The sequence below is a fragment of the Oryx dammah genome, unplaced genomic scaffold (assembly GCF_014754425.2).
Source record: "Oryx dammah isolate SB20612 unplaced genomic scaffold, SCBI_Odam_1.1 HiC_scaffold_24, whole genome shotgun sequence".
NCBI lineage: Eukaryota > Metazoa > Chordata > Mammalia > Artiodactyla > Bovidae > Oryx > Oryx dammah.
The window spans coordinates 42475932-42502508 of NW_024070208.1; positions in this window are offsets into that span (position 1 = coordinate 42475932).

Genomic DNA, 26577 nt, shown 5'->3' on the forward strand with positions numbered 1-26577 from the left:
ACTTGCTCTGTGCTGTGCTTAGTTGCTCAGTCATGTCCGACTCTTTGTGACCCAATGGAATGCAGCCCCCTAGGCTCCTCTGTCCATGGAATTCTCCAGGCAAAAATACTGGAGTGGGTTGCCATGCCATCTTCCAGGGGATCTTCCAAACCCAGGGATCAAACCAGTATCACTTATGTCTCCTGCATTAACAGGCAGGTTTTTAGCACTAGCGCCACCTGGGGAACCCTGACTATATTTATGTGTATCTATTTCTGCACTTTGTATTCTGTTACACTATTTATATTTTCTTTTACCAATACAACACTTTATTTATGCAGCTTTATATTGAGTCTTGAAATTGAGTAAGGACAGCCACCAACATGGTTCATCAACATTTTGTTGCCCATTCTGGATCTTTTGCCTCTCCATATAAACTTTAGAATTAATTTTTGTATACCCACACATTGAAAAAAATAACCATGCTTGTATTTTGGTGGAGATTGCATTTAATCAACATAAAAAGAAATGCCATCTAACATGGAATATATCTCCATTTATTTAGTTCTTCATTCATCAGAATTTTCTGGTTTTACTTACATATATCTTGTACATATTCTGTTTCACTTTTGGGTACTTATTATTCCACTTTTGGATACTACCATAAGTGGTATTTGTAAAATTTCAGTCTGCATTTATTTATTGCTGGTGTATAGGCAAGCAATTGGCTTTTGTATATATTGTTTACTAAACTTGCATCTTGCAATCTTGCTATAATTGCATATTAGTTCCAGCTTTATTGTTGTTGTTGATTATTTTATATGTTCTATATACATAATCATGTCATCTGTGAACACTTTTATTTCTTCCTTCTATATTATTATGCATCTTTTCTTGTCTTGTCTTATTGCATTAGCTTGTATTTCCATTATCATGTTGGAAAGAAATGGTTGGAAACAAATACTGCCTTGTTCCTGTTCTTTGTGGGAAGAATTCTATTTCTTCATATGTTAATTTCTTTAAGTGTTTGGAAATCTATAATCAATCTTCTGGTTAACCTGAATTTATTTTTTCCCCTTTAAAATTCAAAACACATATTTATTTCAAATACTAAAATCATTCACATTTTATTTTGAATTATTTTTTCTCTATATTGACTCTTCAAATCAAATTATCATTAAAATGCTCACTTAGTTTTACTTTAGACATACACTAACAATAAGAAAAAGTCAACTAAGACACAATTTCATCTGTATACTAATCACTTCATAAAAATATATCAATTCTATGAGAAAATTGACTGAAATATATTTTGAAATTAATGTAGTTACTGTTTAAATGTATTTTTATTAAACATACTTGTAAACTAGAATCTCAAATGTTACTTTTACTTTGAGTTGTTATCATTTCTCTACATTTAAAGAACTTTATGGCATTTAAGCATGTTGTTAATATTTTTTCAAGATATTTAGCCTAGGTTTGGCACTAGAAAGACATATAAATATGGATATTTAAGTACTTCAAATTTCTCCATGATGATATCTAAATGAAAGACATTTAAGGTACTAAAAAATACCTACAAATCATTGAACAGACATACGGACATCCACATATACAGGGAAAATTGTTATTTTTAATAAAAAAGATGAAGCCTTTATTTTGGATGAGATATAAACAGATGAAAAAGAAGGGAAAAAGGATTAAAGATAAAAGAACCTGGAGCCTATCACTCTCTATCTGAGGATGTATTTTTATTTTTTTAAATATAAATTTATTTATTTTAATTGGAGGCTGATTACTTTACAATATTGTATTGGTTTTGCCATATATCAACATGAATCCATCATGGATGTACACGTGAAACACATGTACATATTTTTAAAAGAATGGTTCCAAGAGATCTACTATTAAATAAGAAATTAGTTTCAGTTATAAGTAATCTTGGAAAGAAAAACTAAACAAAACATGTATCAACTGACTACAACAGCTAGAGTGGCATAATGTCAAATGCTAAAACATCAAGATTTGTGAAATTAAATAAATCAAAGCTCAAGTTTATCTTCAATATCCCCATATACTGTGGCTGTGGAATCTGAATAGTATTTCACAGAAGGAGATTATTTATATTGATTTTCAGAATTTCATTCTATTTTCTTTAGTAAGTTCAACCTTTTTTTGCTGATCTATGTTAATACATGTACCTTGCCACATGTGTCAGTATCATCAAAATTGAAAAACAAACAGTATTCTGTTTAGGTTTTAAGGAGACATAACTAAGTCAATTGCATGAAGTGAGAATATAATTCTTTGTAACAACAAAGCATATTAAAGATTTACATAAATTTTAAGCTGTTAATGTGGTTTTTAATGCCTATAATTATGGAATTTTTCATAAAGGAGTGCACAACTTAAATAAGATTTCCTGGAAAAGGATTACTAAACAGGCTAATATGAACATTAATACAGAATTGGCCTTAACTTGTGCATGTATGTTCTGTCACTTAGCCGTGTGTGACTCTTTGCGAACCCATGAGCTGTAGCCTGCCGGGCTCCTCTGTCCATAGAATTTTCCAGGCAAGAATACTGGAGTGGGTTTCCATTTCCTCCTCCAGAGGATTTTCCCAACCTAAGTATCGCACCTGTGTTTTCTGTGTCTCCTGCATTGCATGAAGCTTCTTTATCACTGTGTGCCATATTTTGAATTTCAGGAATGCATTTTTCTTTAGTTTTATTAATTTTTCTTATTTTTAGTATTAAGTTATAGTAGATATTATAGTGCACGTGAGATGTTGAATTTATATTTCTTAAGCATGTTACCAAATCAACCAAGGTATGTATTACTATTTAATTTGTAACAATAAAGATTCAGGAATGCCAATATTAGTTAATGATAGAATTTTCTCTAAAGAAAAAAGGTATTTGAGTTTACACAAGTAAGAAAATCAAAATATGCTACTATCCAGAGTCTATGCAGATTACTAACTGCATAGGTAAACTATAGTGATGGTTTAATTCTATGTGACATTTTTATTCTATGAAGACTTTTAGTGCACTAATATATTCACTCTAATCTCAGGAAATATGCTAAATTTAATTTAAATAGAAGTATTCAAATATTTTTGCTCAAATGAAAATATCTGCTAGTCAGATATCAAGTGATGTTAAACTTGTGGTTTTCAAAGTTTCAAAAACATTAAATATACACAAGACTATGAACTTTTTGTTTTGGTTTAGTTTTGAGTTTTTGTTGTTTTGTTGACTAAATGGTGAGGACATCCAAGTAACATCTATGAATATTTTTCAATAACTAAAATATGTTTTTAATACTATTTTTACCTGCCAAAAAAATAAAGAACCAGTGCACCAAGTAATATTTGCGTATACTCACAATACATAACTCTGTTAACATTGGCTTTGAAAGTATTTTAAGTCATACTGATTTTTGAACCTTGTTGAATCACATCATCAATTTTTATCAAAATAGAGATTATGCATTGCAATTTGAAAGGGTATTTTAATAATTATATGATAAAAACGTTATTTTCTCTCATCTGTCAGAGACATCTCAAAATCTACCTTCAGCTCTATTCAATGATGACTGATGGGTCAAGAATGATGAGAGATAATATTTGACTGTGGGTATAACAGCAATTTTGTCACTCATGATCTAATCGATCAGTGTCAGTATGGTGTTAAGAATATCAGCCTCATTTGAATTGACTGAAAATGAAATAGTAAGAGAAAAATAGAGGTAATATAGTATCTTTAAGAAGATTTATTATCATGTTTGTTTGCAAAGAGAAAAACAATGATGCAGAGGTGCATAGAATGGCAAGTGGTATGAGATGATCTTTAATAATTTTAAGATATATTTAGAATGGAATATTATTCAGCTTTACAAATGGAAATTCCCCTTACTTGTGACAACATGTATGAATCTGGAGGACATTATAGTAGACACAGAAAAATATTGCACAATCTCACTTAATTATGAAGTATTGAAAAGTCAAGCTCAGAGAACCAGAGAGTAGAATGGTGATTTCCAGGGGCTGGGATAATATGAGAAATGGGGAGATTTTGGTGAAATTGTGTAAATATTCAGTTTTAAGATGGACATATGTTTGGGCTCTAAGGTACAGATAGTGACCATAGATAATAATACTGTACTGTGTGGTTGCAACTGCTAAGAGAGTGGATCTTAAATGTTCTCATCACACACACACACAAACAAATTAACTACATGAGGTGATAGGTGTGTTAACTTGATTGTGAAAAATCACTCAACAGTGTATACATATCATTGTGTTCTTTATCTTAATAAATCACATTATACACCTGTATGTATACATTTTTATTTGTTAATTATGCCTCAGTAAAATTAGGAAGTATTTTAAAAGTAAACAACTTTTTACTGGATAAGAGTGAAAGTGCTAGTGAAATGAAAAAAAGAAAATATTGCAAGAGACTACCTGGAGATTTGTCAGAGTGAAGTTCTTGAGTTGTGGGAAGGAGATTCAATTTTTATATACATATGATGCCAAAGACTTGTGCAGAAAAAAAAAATAAAAAGATAGTTTGGAGAGACATAGTAGAAGGAGAGCAGTGTGTGGGCTCAGATGCAGGTAGGTTGCAAATGCTGTCTCCTCACCATTCTAAAATAGATAGTGAGGTCATCAGGAGAAGGTCAGAATGAGAAACAACACAATGGAAATTTAAGCAAAGATAATCCATTAACATATACAGAAGAGTAAGAAAATAAGGAGAAGTATAATAAGAAAGAGAAGAAGGATAGTAAAGGGACTTAAGAAAATTCTAGTTAGCTACTAAGGTCCCAAGTTAGTTTAGCTACTGTGATTTTAAATTTTAGCCATTACCATGGATTTACATTTTACTCTAGTCGTATTCACCTCTATGAATTCAGGCATGAGTTGTCTATAATTGGATTTTGGTTTAGTTAAAATAGTAAAATGAAGTTAAAGTTGACAAGGGACTCAGTTGTATGTAAGTTTCTAATAGGGCTACAGGTTTCTAAGTTTGATACATAAGAATAAGTAGATTGAAGCCTTAGCCTTAGAGGTTAGAGTGTCCAGAGTTAAAATTATGAGAGATCCTGAACATATAAGACATCAATATGGAAGTTAATAACCAAGGTAGTCCAAAAGACAAGTGCATGGTGGAGGGGGGGGAAAGACAAGGAAATGAGATGTAAGTCACTGGGAATATTATTTATGTGGCTATGATCAAAACAGTAAATTACAATGGTAATAGTATTGAAGAGAATGAGAATAAATACAAATTAAAATATTTATTGTAATATCTATTTATAAAGGGATGCAATAGCATTTTTTTCTAAATTACTTTTCTGGCATCAGTATTAGTGTATTCAACTCTTGAAATAGTATGGTAAACATACTTTGCTTTGACTGTACTTTGCTGCAGTAACTACTGTTAAACTGTAGTTGCTTTGTGGTAATGCAGTGACTAAAGAAGGAAAACTAATGGTGATTTTCCCCTTGTTCTTCAGATCCATGTGTGCCTTTTCCTGGGTCCTTGGCACTGAGAAATGGATTTTTTTCTTGACATGTTTGGTGATAATAATAGCTTCATCACTGAAATACAATTCTTTGACTGGAGCTGTCAAACAAACGTTAAACAAATAGGTAAATGGAACTCGTTCCTCACTTTTCTGCTGAGAGGACTTCATTTTTTTAGTTCTCATTCTTTTCAATGCTCTAAATGAAACAAGACGAATTCTGGATTTTGTGCTGTTTGTGGCATGCTGAATATTCCCAGGACTCAGACCAATTAGAAACCAAGTCTGGAGGCAAACAACAAAAACTCCATTGCTATATAGAATTTTCTTAGTTTTGACTTCCTTTTCAATTTGTCTGAATTTATTTTTCACAGTCCTCAGATAGTTATTCTTTGTACTCTGTCCGGAGATTTCTATTGTCATTTGTGGAGAAACAAGACTTTAGTGGTTTTACACCATCTTTACCAGCACAAGAATTCCAAGATTGCAATATTAAATTGATAAAAAGAAACATATCATTAAAGGGAAAAAATACAACCAATATTGAAAGGCCAACTAGGTTTTTAGGAAACAACTTTACTGAGAAAGATTATGCTGCTGCTGCTGCTGAGTCAAATCAGTCATGTCTGACTCTGTGCGACCCCATAGACAGCAGCCCACCAGGCTCCCTGTCCCTGGGATTCTCCAGGCAAGAACACTGATGTGGGTTGCCATTTCCTTCTCCAATGCATGAAAGTAAAAAGTGAAAGTGAAGTCACTCAGTTGTATCCAACTCTTAACGACCCCATGGACTGCAGCCTATCAGACTCCTCCATCCATGGGATTTTCCAGGCAAGAATACTGGAGTGGGTTGCCATTGCCTTCTCCGAGATTAGATTATGAATATATATTATAGTCACAGTAAATTGTCATAAATAAATGCAATAATATAATGAATACAATGATCTCTGAAATTTAAAAAATCAACTTTCATTTATACTTCTCCTTGTTTAAGACTTCCTGGTGGCTCAGACGGTAAAGTGTCTGCCTACAATGAGGAAGACCCAGGTTCAATCTCTGGGTCAGGAAGATCGCCTGGAGAAGGAAATGACAACCCACTCTGGTATTCTTGTCTGGAAAATCCCATGGACGGAGGAGCCTGGTAAGCTACAGTCCATGGGGTCACAAAGAATCAGACACGACTGAGGGACTTCACATTCTTTTTTCTTTCTTTCTTTGTTTAACTGTGTGCAGGATTCTAATAATTTCTTTCCCCAAAACATTTCATTAGACATTAAATCCATGTTTTTGACTCATTATAATGTTTCATTAGATTAATAACTAAAAGAAAATAGAACTATCTCATAATTATGTCTATAGGAAAAAAAAAAACAGAACTCACAGGAAAATTGTTTTACAATGCTGTGAGTAAAATTCTACAACAGTCTTAATAAAATGAGAGGAAAATCATACCATCTATGAAATTAAATCTGTTGTTTATTTTGTACACCAAGATTTGTTTATTTCTGCACCTGATAATATTGTTATATTTTTTCATTAAAATATGGTGACTACACAGTTTAAGTAAAAACAGCCAACTGTGAATATCAATCATTTAGTGTCTGTTTAAAACTATGGCAAGAACATACATATGTGCAAAGGAAATAATTTGATGTTACAACAAAAATGTCCAAGCGCCTTAAGCAAAGATAAACCGTACAGTGACAAGGCTTCTGTATCATTCAATGTCTTATTTGCCTTGGCTGCAACATCTCATTAAAAATCATATAATTTATTGTCCAGTTTTACTTCAATGGTTGGAAATAAATTACTTTCACATCTCTTGTGGATTAAGTTATCTCTATGCATACATATAAATCACACCCGAAGAAACAATATTACCCCTTAAATGCTCATAGACTCATATTCCTCACTCATAATAACATTCATTTCATATATAGACATTTAATAGTGTAGTATAGTTAATATGTTTCAAAGATGACCCTATAATACTCAGGATTATTAACTACAACAAACCTGAACCACAATTCAAGGCTGCCAGTTTCTTGGCAGTACAGTAGATCATTTTAATTCAAGATATATCTGATAAGATTCAGCTGCTCTCTCTACTTTTGAAGATAATTTTCTCTGTTCTCTCTTTTCAGGCCAAGAGTCAGATTTTTAGGGTAACTTTAGTTACTCTAGAACTATTGTGGTTAAACCTGTCTTGGTTCAAATATATTTTTAGCTACATAAAACTTCTCTTCTGGTACATGTTCAAACTTTGAAACTCACAGAATTCATTTTGAAAAGTTACCATAGCAAAGATTTTTATTTGAAAAATACCATGACTTTGCAATCGCATTTCTGGCAGAATTGTCATAATTAAATTTAACATTACAGTAGGGAAATTAAAAAGTAAAACTACTTTTGAACAAAATGCATGCATCCTTTCTAAATTATATAAAATATAAGAAAATCAAATGTCTTTAAACATGTTTTTATTTTTCAAATAGGCAAAATAAAAAAGAACATTATGGAAGCTAATATTTAATGTCTATCAGTTCAGTTCAGTTCAGTCACTCAGTCGTGTCTGAACCTTTGTGACCCCAAGAATCATAGCACGCCAGGCCTCCTTGTCAATCACCAACTCCTGGAGTTCACTCAGACTCACGTCCATGGAGTCAGTGATGCCATCCAGCCATCTCATCCTCGGTCGTCCCCTTCTCCTCCTGCCCCCAATCCCTCCCAGCATCAGAGTTTTTTCCAATGAGTCAACTTTTCGCATGAGGTGGCCACAGTACTGGAGTTTCAGCTTTAGCATCATTCTCTCCAAAGAAATCCCAGGGTTGATCTCCTTCAGAATGGATTGGCTGGATCTCCTTGCAGTCCAAGGGACTCTCAACAGTCTTCTCCAACACCACAGTTCAAAAGCATCAATTCTTTGGCACTCAGCCTTCTTCACAGTCCAACTCTCACATCCATACATGACCCCAGGAAAAACCATAGCCTTGACTAGATGGACCTTAGTCGGCAAAGTAATGTCTCTGCTTTTGAATATGCTATCTAGATTTATTTAAATAAAGATTGAGGTAATAAATAATAAAAATAATATCAATTGAATAAGTAAGAGGGGCTTCTATAAGTCTTTCCCGGTGACACAGAGGTAAAGAAGTTGCGTGCCAATGCAGGAGGTGCTAGAGATGTGGGTTTGATACTTGGGTCAAGAAGATCCCCTGAAGTAGGAAATGGCAACCCACTCCAGTGTTCTTGCCTGGAAAATTTCAGGCACAGAGGAGCCTGGAGGGCTACATTCCATGGAATCACAAAGAATAGACATGACTGTGTACATGCATACTCATGCATAGGCTTCTCTATCTAGTAGAAGTTTTGGTAAAGAAATGTCTCATATTGTAATTCAAGCATTTCCAGCTCTGAAAATAAGGCATGATTTTGATAATAATATGACATAAAAATAATTTATTAGATAATGAGAAAAAAATTAAAATGGGCACACTATAGATCTCAAACAGTATTATTTACTAATTTCCAAAAGCATTTATCATAAAATATTTCATATTATTTATTAAGATGTTAATAGTGGAAATTATGATAAATATACTCTTCATAAGTTTATGCTTTATCCACTATTTTTAAAAAATCTCTATATAGAAATCATATTATATGGACTTTCAAAGTGTGATGCCTAACTATATTAGTTGTATTGTTTACTGAATATATTTTATGCATACATAAGTTAATGTATATATGCATATACCTTATACATATATAATGCATATTTGTCTCTAATTAAACATATTCTATTTCAAGTTTCAGAAATATGTTTTTTTTTCTTACATTTTAATAATTATGAAAATTCTCATGATTTAAACTGAAATTAAAATATGTTTGCCAGGCACAACAAGGAAGTTATGAGGAGAAGAATAACATTGTTAGGTTGATAGAAGCAATATGACATCAAATATAAGCAATGTGCATTACATAGAAAGATGTTAAAATCATCATTTTAAAACTAAAGTATTTTTTGTTTTATACTGATGGTTCTAAACAACATCAGTGACAACATATTCTTCTATAAGTCATTATTCTTACCAAAAATGTAAAAAATATGTCTTAAAGTTTTTTTGTGTTATTTAAATGAATTTTAAATGACATTTTTGATAAATCAATTTAAATATGAATACAATATGAACCAAGTTGAAAGTACAGATGAAACAGCAATACTCAATACTAATAATCATCAAGGCGGTAAAAGGCCTGTTGAGACTGTAAAGATCAAAATCACCAATACCTAAAGTTGATAGTTAAAGATTAATCAGCAAAATTTCTGAATATGCAGAAGACTGACACAAGCTCTGCTTTTGTCATTTAAACAACATGGGGTATTCAGGGTTTGGATAAATACATGCTTTAGGCAATTTCTTAAAACTTTTGTCACTGTGTAGTATGACATCATTTTTATTATTATAAAAAAGGTTGTTAGGGGGCAGTCCTAAGATGGTGGAGGAATAGGACAGGGAGACCACTTTCTCCCTCACAAATTCATCAAAAGAACATTTCAACGCTGAGCAAACTCCACAAAACAACTTCTGAATGCTGGCAGAGGATATCAGGCCCCGAGAAAAGCAGATCATTGTCTTCAAAAACTGGTAGGAAAAAATAAAAAAGATGAGAAAAGAGACAAAGGAGGTAGGGAGGGAGCTCTGTCCTGGGAAGGGAATCTTAAGAAGGGAGGTTTCCAAACATCAGGAAACATTCTCCCTGCCGAGGCTGTGGCGAGCCTTGGAAGCACAGAGGGCAACATAACAGGAAGGAAAAATAAATAAATAATTAAAACCAACAGATTACAAGCCCAACAGTAACTCCCCCAGTGGAAAAGCAGTGCAGACGCCTGCATCCACCACTAGCAAGAGGGGGCAGGGCAGGGAGGTGTGGGAGGCGCAGGCTGCAGTGCTTTGTAAGAATCGGGCAGGAACACCCCACGCGTAATCCAAAGAAACTAACTTGGGCTAGCAAACCAGACTGTGGGATAGCTACCACGCAAAAAGCTTGAACATAAGGCACAGCCAGGACCGCACACAGAACATAGGATGGAACAGAAATAGCCGGCTGCAGACCATCCCCCACCGGGGACAGGCAGCCAGAGCTGTAAGGGCTGGAAGAGGGCAATCACAGCCCTGGAGAGACTTTACCTACCAAACTGCAAGCAGGCTTCTTTGCTAAGACTTCTGGGGGTTCTGGACAGTCACCCTCCACCTCACAAGGGGCACCAGTGGTACACCCAGAAAAGTGAGCAGCAGAGACAGGAAAGGCGATAAGTTGCAGCGACCACGCTCACCAAACACCTGAGCTTCTCAGACCTGGGAAGGGCACAAAACGCAGTCCCAACCAAATCTGCGGCTCTGAGGGCTACCTGAGTACTGAACCTGAGTGGCTTAGGCCAAGGACGTGCATGCAGCCTAGGGCTGGTCTCAGATGGTTCCCAGCGGAGCAATGTAGAGCCTGAGCGGTGTGCCCCATGAGCAGGGGCAGGCCCAGTGGGGCTGAAACACTGCGTGCACACACCAGTATTATTTGTTTGCAGCATCCCTCCCTCCCCACAGTGCGACTGAACAAGTGAGCCTAAAAAAAAAAAAAAAAAAGTGTCCACCACCATCCCCCCTGTGTCAGGATGGAAATCAGACACTGAAGAGACCAGCAAACAGAAGTTAAACAGAGGGAACCGCCTTGGAAGTGACCCCACACTGCCCACAACACCAGAGAAAAGGCCAGATATATCTTTACTATTTTTACAATCATTCCTTTTTGTTGTTGTTGTTGATGTTGTTGTGTGGTTGTTTTTTCTTCTTTTCTTCTTCTTCTTTTTTTTTAACTTTTTAAAATTAAGTCCTCTATTTCTCCTTTAATTTTTATTTTTATAACCTACAATTACTTTAAAAAAAAAAAGACCCTATTTTTTAAAGCAAACACCGTGTATAGTCTTTGTGTGGTTGTTGTTGTTTTTTAATAATTCTTGTGGCTTTTTTTTTCCTTTCTTCTTCTTCATTTCTTTAATATTGTATTTTTGAAAATCCAACCTCTACTCTAGATTTTTAATCTTTGCTTTTTGGTATTTGTTGTCAATTTCGTACATTTAAAAACCCAAACTTCACTACCCAATTTTACCTGACAGCGAGATTACTGGCTTGACCACTATCTCCTCCTTTGGACTCTCCTTTTTCTCCACCAGGTGGCCTCTGTCTCTTCCCTCCCCCTTCTCTTCTCTACCCAACTCTGTGAATCTCTGTGTGTTCCACACAGTGGAGAACACTTATGGAAATGGTTACTGGCTGGATCTGTCTCTCTCCTTTTCATTTCCCTCTTTTATCCTCCTGGCCACCTCTGTCTACTTCCCTGTATAACTCCGTGAATACCTCTGAGCGGTCCAGACTGTAAAGCGCACATAAGGAAGTGATTACTGGCTAGCTTGCTCTCTCTTTTTTTGATCCCACCTCATCTCATTCCAGTCACCTCTAACTACACCCTCCCTCTTCTCTTCTCCATGTAACTCAGTGAACCTCTCTGGGTGTCCCTCAATGTGGAGAAACTTTTCATCTTTAACCTAGATGTTTTATCATCAGTGCTGTATAGATGGAGAAGTCTTGAGGCTACTGTAAAAATAAACTGAAAACCAGAAGCAGGAGGCTTAAGTCAAAATCCTGAGAACATCAGAGAACTCCTGAATCCAGGGAACATTAATCAATAAGGGCTCATCAAATGCCTCCATACCTACACTGAAACCAAGCACCACCCAAGGGCCAACAAGTTCCAGAGCAAGACATACCACACAAATTCTCCAGCAACACAGGAACACACCCCTGAGCTTCAATATACAGGCAGCTCAAAGTTACTCCAAAACCATTGATGTCTCATAACCCATTATTGGTCACTCCATTGCACTCCAGAGAGAAGAAATCCAGCTCCACCCAACAGAACTCCAACACAAGCCTCCCTAACCAAGAAACCTTGACAAGCCACTGATACAGCCCCACCCACAGTGAGGAAACTCCATAATAAAGAGAATTCCACAAATTCCCAGAATATAGAAAGGCCACCCCAAATGCAGCAATATAACCAAGATGAAGAGACAGAGTAATACTCAGCAAGTAAAGGAACAGGAGAAATGCCCACCAAACCAAACAAAAGAGGAAGAGATAGGGAATCTACCTGAGAAAGAATTCCAAATATTGATAGTGAAAATGATAAAAAATCTTGAAATAAAAATGGAACCACAGATAAATAGCCTGGAGATAAGAATTGAGAAGATGCAAGAAAGGTTTAACAAGGACCTAGAAGAAATAAAAAAGAATCAATATATAATGAATAACACAATAAATGAGATCAGAAACACTCTGGAGGCAACAAATAGTAGAATAATGGAGGCAGAAGATAGGATTAGTGAAATAGAAGATAGAATGGTAGAAATAAATGAATCAGAGAGGAAAAAAGAAAAACAAATTAAAAGAAATGAGGACAATCTCAGAGACCTCCAGTACAATATGAAATGTCCCAACATTCGAATTATAGGAGTCCCAGAAGAAGAAGACAAAAAGAAAGACCATGAGAAAATCCTTGAGGAGATAATAGTTGAAAACTTCCCTAAAATGGGGAAGGAAATAATCACCCAAGTCGAAGAAACCCAGAGAGTTCCAAATAGGATAAACCCAACGTGAAACACCCCAAGACACATATTAATCAAATTAACAAAGATCAAACATAAAGAACAAATATTAAAAGCAGCAAGGGAAAAACAACAAATAACACACAAGGGGATTCCCATAAGGATAACAGCTGATCTTTCAATAGAAACTCTTCAGGCCAGGAGGGAATGGCAAGACATACTTAAAGTGATGAAAGAAAATAACCTACAGCCTAGATTACTGTACCCAGCAAGGATCTCATTCAAATCGAAGGAGAAATCAAAAGCTTTACAGACAAGCAAAAGCTGAGAGAATTCAGCACCACCAAACCAGCTCTCCAACAAATGCTAAAGGATATTCTCTAGACAGGAAACACAAAAAGGGTGTATAAACCCGAACCCAAAACAGTAAAGTAAATTTCAACGGGATCATACTTATCAATAATTACCTTAAACGTAAGTGGGTTGAATGCCCCAACAAAAGGCAAAGACTAGCTGAATGCATACAAAAATAAGATCCCTATATATGCTCCCTACAAGAGACCCACCTCAAAAAAAGGGAAATATACAGACTGAAAGTGAAGGGCTGGAAAAAGATATATCACGCAAATAGAGACCAAAAGAAAGCAGGAGTGGCAATACTCATATCTGATAAAATAGACTTTAAAACAAAGACTGTGAAAAGAGACAAAGAAGGCCACTGCATAATGATCAAAGGATCGATCCAAGAAGAAGATATAACAATTATAAATATATATGCACCCAGCATAGGAGCACCGCAATATGTAAGACAATGCTAACAAGTATGAAAGGGGAAATGAACAATAACACAATAATAGTGTGAGACTTTAATACCCGACTCACATGTATGGACAGATCAACTAAACAGGAAATTAACAAAGAAACTCAAGCTTTAAATGATACAATAGACCAGTTAGACCTAATTGATATCTATAGGACATTTCACCCCAAAACAATGAATTTCAACTTTTTCTCAAGTGCTCATGGAACCTTCTCCAGGATAGATCACATTCTGGGCCATAAATCTAACCCTGAAAAATTCAAAGAAATCTAAATCATTCCAAGCATCTTTTCTGACCATAATGCATTAAGACTAGATCTCAATTACAGGAGAAAAACTATTAAAAATTCCAACATATGGAGGCTGAACAACATGCTTCTGAATAACTAACAAATCACAGAAGAAATTTAAAAAAATCAAAATATGCATAGAAATAAATGAAAACACAACAACCCAATACCTGTGGGACACTATAAAAGCAGTGCTAAGAGGAAAGTCCATAGCAATACAGGTATACCTCAAGAAAGAGGAAAAAGTCAAATAAATAACCTAACTCTACACCTAAAGCAACTAGAAAAGGAAGAAATGGAGAACCCCAGAGTTAGTAGAAGGAAAGAAATCTTAAAAATTAGGGCAGAAATAAATGCAAAAGAAACAAAAGAGACCATAGCAAAAGTCAACAAAGCCAAAAGCTGGTTCTTTGAAAGGATAAATAAAATTGACAAACCATTAGCCAGACTCATCAAGAAACACAGAGAGAAAAATCAAATCAATAAAATTAGAAATGAAAATGGAGAGATCACAGCAGACAACACAGAAATACAAAGGATCATAAGAGACTACTATCAGCAATTATATGTCAATAAAATGGACAACATGGAAGAAATGGACAAATTCTTAGAAAAGTACAACTTTTCAAAACTGAACCAGGAAGAAAAGAAAACCTTAACAGACCCATCACCAGCATGGAAATTGAAACTGTAATCAGAAATCTTCCAGCAAACAAAAGCCCAGGTCCAGATGGCTTCACAGCTGAATTCGACCAAAAATTTCGAGAAGAGCTATCACCTATCCTACTCAAACTCTTCCAGACAATTGCAGAGGAAGGTAAACATCCAAACTCATTCTATGAGGCCACCATCACTCTAATACCAAAACCTGACAAAGATGCCACAAAAAAAGAAAACTACAGGCCAATATCACTGATGAACATAGATGCAAAAATCCTTAACAAAATTCTAGCAATCAGAATCTAACAACACATTAAAAAGATCATACACCATGACCAAGTGGGCTTTATTCCAGGGATGCAAGGATTCTTCAAATATCTGCAAATCAATCAATGTAATTCACCACATTAACAAATTGAAAAATAAAAGCCATATGATTATCTCAATAGATGCAGAGAAGGCCTTTGACAAAATTCAACATCCATTTATGATAAAAATTCTCCAGAAAGCAGGAACAGAAGGAACATACCTCAACATAATAAAAGCTATATATGACAAGGCCACAGCAAACATTATCCTCAATGGTGAAAAGTTGAAAGCATTTCCCCAAAAGTCAGGAACAAGACAAGAGTGCCCACTTGCACCGCTACTATTCAACATAGTTCTGAAAGTTTTGGCCACAGCAATCAGAGCAGAAAAAGAAATAAAAGGAATCCAAATTGGAAAAGAAGAAGTAAAACTTTCACTGTTTGCAGATGACATGATCCTCTACATAGAAAACCCTAAAGACTCCACCAGAAAATTACTAGAGCTAATCAATGAATATAGTAAAGTTGCAGGATATAAAATCAACACACAGAAATCCCTTGCATTCCTATACAGTAATAATGAAAAAGTAGAAAAAGAAATTAAGGAAACAATTCCATTCACCATTGCAACGAAAAGAATAAAATACTTAGGAATATATCTACCTAAAGTAACTAAAGACCTATATATATAGAAAACTATAAAACACTGATGAAAGAAATCAAAGAGGACACTAATAGATGGAGAAATATACCATGTTCACGGATTGGAAGAATCAATATAGTGAAAATTAGTATACTACCCAAAGCAATCTACAAATTCAATGCAATCCCTATCAAGCTACCAGTGGTATTTTTCACAGAACTAGAACAATAATTTCAAGATTTGTATGGAAATACAAAAAACCTCAAATAGCCAAAGCAATCTTGAGAAAGAAGAATGGAACTGGAGGAATCAACTTGCCTGACTTCAGGCTCTACTACAAAGCCTCAGTCATCAAGACAGTATGGTACTGGCACAAAGCCAGAAATATAGATCAGTGGAACAAAATAGAAAGCCCAGAGATAAATCCACACACATATGGACACCTTATCTTCGACAAAGGAGGCAAGAATATACAATGGAGTAAAGACAATCTCTTTAACAAGTGGTGCTGGGAAAACTGGTCAACCACTTGTAAAGAATGAAACTAGATCACTTTCTAACACCACACACAAAAATAAATTCAAAATGTATTAAAGATCTAAATGTAAGACCAGAAACTATAAAACTCCTAGAGGAGAACATAGGCAAAACACTCTCCGACATAAATCACAGCAGGATCCTCTATGATCCACCTCCCAGAACACTGGAAATAAAAGCAAAAATAAACAAATGGGATCTAATTAAAATTAAAGGCTTCTGCACAACAAAGGAAACTATAAGCAAGGTGAAAAGACAGCCTTCGGAATGGGAGAAAACAATAGCAAATGAAGCAACTGACAAACAACTAATCTCAAAAATATAAATATATATATATATACAAGCAACATCTGCAGCTCAATTCCAGAAAAATAAATGACCCAATCAAAAAATGGGCCAAAGAACTAAATAGACATTTCTCCAAAGAAGACATACGGATGGCTAACAAACACATGAAAAGATGCTCAACATCACTCATTATTAGAGAAATGCAAATCAAGAACTCAATGAGGTACCACTTTACACCAGTCAGAATGGCGGCGATCCAAAAATCTGCAAGTAATAAATGCTGGAGAGGGTGCAGAGAAAAGGGAACCCTCTTACACTGTTGGTGGGAATGCAAACTAGTACAGCCACTATGGAGAACAGTGTGGAGATTCCTTAAAAAATTACAAATAGAACTGCCTTATGACTTCCCTGGTAGCTCAGATGGTAAAGCATCTGTCTACAATGCGGGAGACCTGGGTTCGAGCCCTGGGTTGGGAAGATCCCCTGGAGAAGGAAATGGCAATCCACTCCAGTACTATTGCCTGGAGAATCCCATGGACAGAGGAGCCTGGTAGTCTTCAATCTATGGGGTCACAAAGAGTCGGACATGACTGAGCGACTTCAGTCAGTCAGTCAGTCATGACCCAGCAATCCCACTGCTGGGCATACACACTGAGGAAACCAGAAAAGAAAGAGACACATGTACCCCAATGTTCATTGTAGCACTTTTTATAATAGCCAGGACATGGAAACAACCTAGATGCCCATCAGTAGATGAATGGATAAGAAAGCTGTGGTACATATACACAAAGGAGTATTACTCAGCAATTAAAAATAATGTATTTGAATCAGTTCTAATTAAGTGGATGAAACTGGAGCTGATTATACAGAGTGAAGTAAGCCAGAAAGAAAACCACCAATACAGTATACTAACACATATATATGGAATTTAGAAAGATGGTAATAATGACACTGTATGCGAGATAGCAAAAGAGACACAGATGTGTACAGCAGACTTTTGGACTCTGAGGGAGAGGGAGAGGGTGGGATGATTTGGGAGAATGGCACTGAAACATGTATACTATCATGTAAGAAACAAATCACTGGTCTATGTTTGATGCAGGATATATGATGCTTGGGGCTGGTGCATGGGGATGATCCAGAGAGATGATATGGGGTGGGAGGTGGAAGGGGGGTTCATGTTTGGGAACTCATGTACACGTGTGGTGGATTTATGTCAATATATGGCAAAATCAATACAGTATTGTAAAGTAAAATAAAGTAAAAAAAAAAAAAAGGTTATTAAAAATCTGTGTTTCTCCAACAGTTAAGGGGGAAATTCCCTAATCACTTAACTTACTATTCATAAGAAATGCAATAAATAATTTATTATATGGTATCATAGCCTTGAAATGATCACTTCCACATAGGGAAATAAACGTAATAAAAAATAAAGTAAATATATCAGAAAAGTAAATAAAATTTTCTATATTAAAAAATAATTTGATAAAAGTATAAAATCTGATATTTGATTCAGCATTTTAAAACTTAAGTATGTTTGAACCATTTGAATATATAAACCTTCATTTTCACTGTACATTTTATGGAATAAACAGATCAAGTATATCTGATTAAAAAAAAGACTGAAAACTGGAGAGATTTATAATTTTGTATCTCTGAGATTATTGTATACCATTTTTTTTTTTTTTTTGCATCAAATAACACTATTGTGAAGAATTGATGCTTTTGAACTGTGGTGTTGAATACTCTTGAGAGTCCCTTGGACTGCAAGGAGATCCAACCAATCCATTCTGAAGGAGATCAGCCCTGGGATTTCTTTGGAAGGAATGATGCTAAAGCTGAAACTCCAGTAATTTGGCCATCTCATGTGAAGAGTTGACTCACTGGAAAATACTGATGCTGGGAGAGTTTGGGGGCAGAAGGAGAAGGGGACGACAGAAGATGAGATGGCTGGATGGCATCACTGACTCAATGGACGTGAGTCTGAGTAACTCTGGGAGTTGGTGATGGACAGGGAGGCCTGGAGTGCTGCAATTCATGGGGTCACAAAGAGCTGGACACGACTGAGCCACTGAATGAATGGAAATAATGGCAATATAATGTTGCTTGCAATGTTGCTACACTGCAATTTCAAGAAAAAAGTACAGGATATCTTCCTGTGATGACAATCATGGACACCCATATATGAAGAATCAATGGTCATATAGCAACAAATGTGACACACAACTTCCAAATGTGACCCATAAAATTCCAAAAAGTAATATTTCCCAAGTGAATTCAAATGGTAATATCTCTAAAGAAAAGCATAGCTATTCAGGAATATTTCTCTATGTTTTTTGAGTAAGCAAGTACAATAAAACATTACCCTTTTCCCATAACTCTAAGCTTCTAGATCCTAACTCAACATATCTGAAGGAAAAATAAAGTTATAAAATAATATATCACCTAATTAATGTTTAATCTAATCAGAAATCTCATTTATTTGGTCAGCATATTCAATAAATATCTATTTTATAAGAAAAGGACAAAAAATGGGTTAAAAATCCATAGATGAAACCAAATAAAACATAAAATTACAGTTTGCACATGCAAACTCACAAGATTTAAGGGTTTTTAAATTGGACATAGTGTTATATATACTTTTGTATAGAATTAAGAAGTCACAAAACTGACACTTTTACATCTTTTTTAACTAAGCTTGAATATTTGAAACTTTTCTAACAAGTCTGTAATAATTCATAGAAAATTGAAAGAAAAAACATATATAAAGCATAGGCCAACCTAGTGTGTATAAAGAGATTAAGATGATCTACAAATAAAGCTAACTCTTTGGAGGGAGAAAAATCAGAGCCAAACACACTATAGTTCCTAATGCACATGTAATATCAATAATATATCATGGACATAATTCTAAATTGATTTGAACTAATATCTCTGAACTTTTACCATGTGGAACAGCATCAAAACTTATATTTCTATTAATGGATAATAATGAATTAGTTGTTCCTTTTTTCTTTTTTTCATTTTTCATGTAGCAAAAATGGCTGTGATGATCTTTACCTGTTTATCTCTTTTACCTCTTTACATTTTAGATTTTACCTGGCTCCTTCCTAGGATACTTCCTGGAAGCAGAAATATTTAGTTACATGGCATGTGCCACTTTAATATTTTGGGAACATGCCCAAATCATCTTCACCACTGAGCTTTTGGTGATGATTAATAAGGAAGAATAATGAAGTATGAATTACACTTCCATGTAATTTTTTAATACTCATTTGATATTACTAATACTCATATCTTTAAAAATAAACTATAAGCCATATATTTAAGTATGTTTCAATTCTTTACAGAATTCACTAAAATAAGCACTATTAAATAAGTTTATTAAATATAATTCTTCCATAAATATTCTAATATTTGAATTTTATAATCATGGCATAAAATGAAAACTACCGTAATTTAAATATACCCAGTAGAGTTTTACATAAGGGTTAGAAAGTTCAGAAACAATACTTGGATTGGTTGGCCTTACATGCGCAACCATGAATCTTCCTTCATTTCATAACATTTCTTACTTAAGTTACCTCAATATATGTTTGAGCTTAAAGATCATACCAGTTAGAAAGATATGTATTTTTTAATAGAAATGTCTTGTATATATTATCTTGTTGCTGTTGTTCAGTCAAAAAATTGTGTCCATCTCTTTGTGACTCTGTAGACTACAGCACACCAAGCTCCTCTGTCCTTCACTATCCCCAGAGCTTTCTCAAATTGTTGTCCATTGAGTTGATGATGTTATCTAACAATCTTATCTTCTTCTCCCCCTTCTTCCTTTGCCTTCAATCTTTCCCAGCATGAGGATCTTTCCTAATGAGTCAGCTGTTTGCATTAGATGACTGAAGTATTGGAGCTTCAGCTTCAGTATCCATCCTTCTGACGAATATTCAGGGTTGATTTCCTTTAGGATTAATTGGTTTGATCTGCTTGCTGTCCAAAGGACTCTCAAGGGTCTTCTTTAGCTGGAATCCCATCACCTCCACTAGTTTTGTTTGTAATAATGTTTCCTAAGGCCCACTTGACTTCACACTCCAGCTCTAGGTGAGTGACCTCACCATCGTGGTTATCCAAGTCATTAAGATCTTTTGTGGTGTAGTTCTATATATTCATGGTGCTGGAGCAGTGAGCAATGGCTGCACAGCACTGGAGCAGAGAGCGGCTGAAAGGAGATACCCCATGTCCAAGCTCAGGAGCAGTGGCTGTGGGGAGATACCTCTCGTCCAAGGTCAGAGAAACACAAGTAAGATGGTAGGCACTGGAGCAGCTGTGAGGAGATACACCACATCCAAGGGCAAAGGAGAAGCCCCAGCAAGACAGTAGGAGGTGTGAATTCACATTTAGAATCAAACTCCATTCCCACCAGAGATGCTCAGAGAGCTCAAACAAACCTTGTGTGCACCAGGACCCAGGGATCCCAGGGACTGAGACAGAATTGTGTTTGAGCATCTCCTGTAGAGGTACGGGTCAGACTTGATCTGTGACAGGGACAGGTGCTCTGGGTGTGGGTATGGCATAAGTCCTCTTGGAGGAGGTTGTCATTAACTCCACCATAGAGTTGTCAGAACTTACATAGGACTGGGAAATAGACTCTTGGAGGGCACAACAGAACCTTGTTCACAAGGACCCGGGAGAAAGGAACAGTGACCACACAGGAGACTGTCCTGGACTTGCCTGTTGGTGTCCAGGAGTCTCCAGCAAAGGCGTGGGTTGGTGGTGGCCTGCTGCAGGATTGGGGGCATGGACTGTAGTAGTACATGAATGGGATCTTTTGAGGGAGGTCACCATTATCTTTGTTACCTCGACCATAGTTTGGACCCAGGTAAATTCCAGGATCCATGTCTGACTGTTTGCAATCCTATGGACTGTAGTCTACCAGACTTCTCTGTCCATGGGATTTTTCAATAAAGAGTACTGGAGTGGGTTGCCATTTCCTTCTCCAGGGGATATTCCTGACCCAGGGATCGAACCCAGGTCTCCTGCATTGTAGGCAGATGCTTTACACTCTGAGCCACCAGGAAAGCCCAGTGAACTGTGCAGAAGTGCTCTGGCTGTGATGGATAGCCCAGAAGCATAGCCAAGAGAAGCTACCTCTCACCCAAGGACAGGGTTGGTGGCCAAGAGGAGCTACCCCCACCAGAGGCCAGGGGTGAAGGCCAAGAAGAGCAATCCCACATCCAAGGAACAGTGGTTTCACAGGCATAGGATGGCCAAGAGGAGCTGTTCCACTTTTAAGGTCAGGAGGGGCGGCTGTGAAGAAATACCCCTCATCCTAGGTAAGGAGCAGCTGCTGCACTTTGCTGGAGCAGCCATGAAGAGATGCATCAGGTCCAAGGTTAGAGAAATCCAAGTAAGATGGTAGGTGTTGTGAGAGGGCATCAGAGGGGAGACACACTGAAACCATAATCACAGAAAATTAGCCAATCTGATCACACAGACCACAGCCTTGTCTAACTCAATGAAACTAAGCCATGCTGTGTGGGGCCATCCAAAATGGGCAGGTCATGGTGGAGAAATCTGAAAAAATGTGGTCCACTAGAGAAAAGAATGGCAAACAACTTCAGTATTCTTGCCTTGAGAACCCCATAAACAGTATGAAAAGGCAAAATGATAGGATACTGAAAGAGGAACTCCACAGGTGAGTAGGTGCCCAACATGCTACTGGAGATCAGTGGAGAAATAACTCCAGAAAGAATGAAGGGATTGAGCCAAAGTAAAAACAATACCCAGTTGTGGATGTGACTGGTGATAAAAGCAAGGTCTGATGCTGTAAAGAGCAATATTGTATAGGAACCTGGAATGTGAGGTCCATGAATCAAGGCAAATTGGAAGTGGTCAAAGAGGAGATGGCAAGAGTGAACATCGACATTCAGGAATCAGCAAACTAAAATGGACTGGAATGGGTGAATTTAACTTAGATTACCATTATATCTACTACTATGGGCAGGGATGCCTTAGAAGAAATGGAATAGCCATCATGATCAACAAAAGAGTCTGAAATGAAGTATTTGGATGCAATCTCAAAAACGACAAATGATCTCTGTTCGTTTCCAAGGCAAACCATTCAATATCACAGTAATCCAATTCTATGCCCCAACCAGTAATGCTGAAGCAGGTGAAGTTGAACAGTTCTATGAAGACCTCCAAGACCTTTTAGAACTAACAGGCAAAAAAGATGTCCTTTTCATTATACGAGACTGGAATGCAAAAGTAGGAAGTCAAGAAACACCTGAGGTAACAGGAAATTTGGCCTTGGAATACAGAATGAGGCAGGGAACAGGCTAATAGAGTTTTGCCAAGAGAACGCACTTGTCATAGCAAACACCCTCTTCCAAAAACATAAGATTCCACACATGGACATCACCAGATGGTCAACACCCAAATCAGATTAATTATATTCTTTGCAGCCAAAGATGGAGACGCTCTAGACAGTCAGCAAAAACAAGACCAGGAGCTGACTGTGGCTCAGATCATGAACTCCTTATTACCAAATTCAGACTTAAATTGAAGAAAGTAGGGAAAACCACTAGACCATTCAGGTAAGACCTAAATCAAATCCCTTATGAATATACAGTGGAAGTGAGAAATATATTTAAGGAACTAGATCTGGTAGATACAGTGCCTGATGAACTATGGACAGAGGTTCAAGACATTGTACAGGAGACAGGGATCAAGACCATCCCCATGGAAAAGAAATGCAAAAAAGCAAAATGGCTGTCTGAGCAGTCCTTACAAATAGCTGTGAAAAGAAGAGAAGTGCAAAGCAAAGGATAAAAGGAAAGATATAAGCATCTGAATGCAGAATTCCAAAGAATAGCAAGGAGAGATAAGAAAGCCTTCCTCAGCGATCAATGCAAAGAAATAGAGGAAAAGAACAGAATGGGAAAGACTAGAGATTTCTTCAAGAAAATTAGAGATACCAAGGGGATATTTCATGCAAAGAGGGGCTCAATAAAGGACAGAAATTGTATGGACCTAATAGAAGCAGAAGATATGAAGAAGAGGTGGCAATGATACAGAGAAGAATGTACAGAAGAACTGTACAAAAAAGATCTTCATGACGAAGATAATCACGATGGTGTGATCACTCACCTAGAGCCAGACATCCTGGAATGTGAAGTCAAGTGGGCCTTAGAAAGCATCACTATGAATAAAGCTAGCGGAGGTGATGGAATTCCAGTTGAGCTATTTGCAAACCTGAAAAATGATGCTATGAAAGTGCTGCACTCAATAGCCAGCAAATCTGGAAAACTCAGCAGAGGCCACAGGACTGGAGAAGGTCAGTTTTCATTCCACTCCCGAAGAAAGGCAATGCCAAAGAATGCTCAAACTACCACACAATTGCAGTCATCTCACACGCTAGTAAAGTAATGCTCAAAATTCTGCAAGCCAGGCTTCAGCAACATGTGAACCATGAAATTCCTGATGTTCAAGCTGGTTTTAGAAAAGGCAGAGGAACCAGAGATCAAATTGCCAACATCTGCAAATAATAATACAATGTATACAAATAATGATAATTTGTAAATGTATACAAATTATATATAAATAATGTTAGTACATACATACTTGCACATGTATGAAGAGAATATTGTTTGCTATATTTAGGTTGCTATAACAAGATGTCATAAATCGAGTGCCTTATTAAAAAAAAAAAAAAATTTCTCAGTTCTAGAAATGGGGAAATCCAAGACCAAGTCACTGGTGTATTTGGTGTCCAGTGAGGGTCCACATCCTGGTTCATACACTGCAGGTCCAGTTCCTGGTTCATAGAGAGTCATCATCTTACTGTTTTCTGACAAAGTGGAAACAGGTAAAAAACTTCTCTGGGGTCTCATATTTAAGGTCCCTAATTCCCTTCTTGAGGGATCTGCCCTTTTTTTTTTTTTAATTTATTTTTTATTTTACTTTACAATTCTTTATTGGTTTTGCCATACATTGACATGAATCCACCACGGGTGTACATGGATCTGCCCTTATGACCTGTTCACCTCCCTAAGACCTCCAAAGATCATCATATTAGGGAATGTATTTCAACATAACAGTTTTTGGAGTTATGTAAACATTTACACTGTAGATTCTTCTTGTGAAGAAATACCATTTTTACCTTGGAAATATAGTTAAGTGTTTTAAGTATATATCAATCTATTGTATTTCCAATGTATAAACATGGTTTTGCCTATTCTGTAATTTTAGCAAATCTCTGAATTAGCTCAAGTATATTTTAACTTCCTCTCATATTCATCTTATGGAGAAATTCTAAAAGTATTGTTAAATGGATGCATCCTGCATATTTAAAATTTATATTTAAAAATACAGAGATTAGTAAATTTTATATTTCTGTGTTAACACATTTCCCATTCTAAAGATTTTTTTCCTGTGAAACTTGGAATTATTCATAGAATTCTCTTTTAATCCAATAATACCCTTGCTGGGTTAGAAGGTTTCTTGAAAAATAGTAGTCATTATGTGGTCCATAAAATATACATCTCACAGATGCTCACATATTCCTTCCAGAGATGAGAGAAAATGTATCTACTAATAGTCAGGCATGCTGATTTTTCTTTCATTCTAAACAGTAATTGGGATGTCTTCTTAGAATACAAAAACGTAAGGGAAATGGTGTCACTTACACAAATAACTAATATGACCCCTGCAAATGGGAGCAGATAGGGATAGGCAGAAGTGAGGGCAGTGAAGCTGATAGTAGACAGTGGGCTAAGTTATTCATGACATTGTAGAATATGTTGAGTTTGGGGTTTTAATGAAAGAACAAAGCATGCTAATTAACTCAGTTAAAACTAAGAAATCCATGATCATAGTTCCAATACAGAATTGTAAAGTAAAATAAAAATAAAATAAATAAATAAATAAAGCAGAAAAAAAATAAAATAAAAAACTATGCTCTGTGTAAAATTTAATGGATTTGTACCTTAAAAGACACAGATACAGCAGTTAAAAAGATTTTGTAATGTTCAAAGTGGAGGATGAGGATATATAGGGTGGTGTTGACAGAGAATCTCAATATCAGAAATACAAAAACCAAGGAAAAAGTAGGTTTTAATATACGCTTTAAGTGAACAAATATTACTGAGCAAGAGCTTTTAACTTGACAGCAAGAAAACACTAGACTGTATTATTTTCAAGACTATCTCTGATTTTCAAGTGCACTACAAATCATTACATGGAGGATTGGTTCCCCATGGTCACTTTGAGTTTTTAAAAAGAGGATCTGAAGGATGTAAATACATTAAGAAAATGCTTATGATATAGTATTTCAATGTTCATTTTTCCTTGTAGAATATAGAAAAATAAATCTCCATTTTAGAAAGCCTAAAAACTTCATTTGGATTAAAGTAATCTATACAACTCATTTGGATTAAAGAATATAAGGTAAAATTTGTGAGAAAATATTTTCTTAGAAAAAAATTCTTAGCTTTTATTTAACTTTCTTATAATATAATTGAAAAAATTATGTTAAAATGTAAAATGTAAAATGACTAATTTATTTAACATTTATATGTGTGTGTGTATATATATATATATATATATATGTATACACACACACACACACACATACATTGTGAAGAGATCACCAGAATCAATGTAATTAACAGCCCTCAGAAGAAAAATTAAAAATTGCACTTATCTTTGTCTTTTTTATTTATAATGTTATCCTAAAAAACATTGTAAATGAAATTATCAAAACAAAGCAAAGAGTATTACTGTCTAGAGTACTCATATCTGCTTGTGATAAGTAAAAAGTATGATAATAAGTAAAAAGAAATATGAAAACACACACATGTGT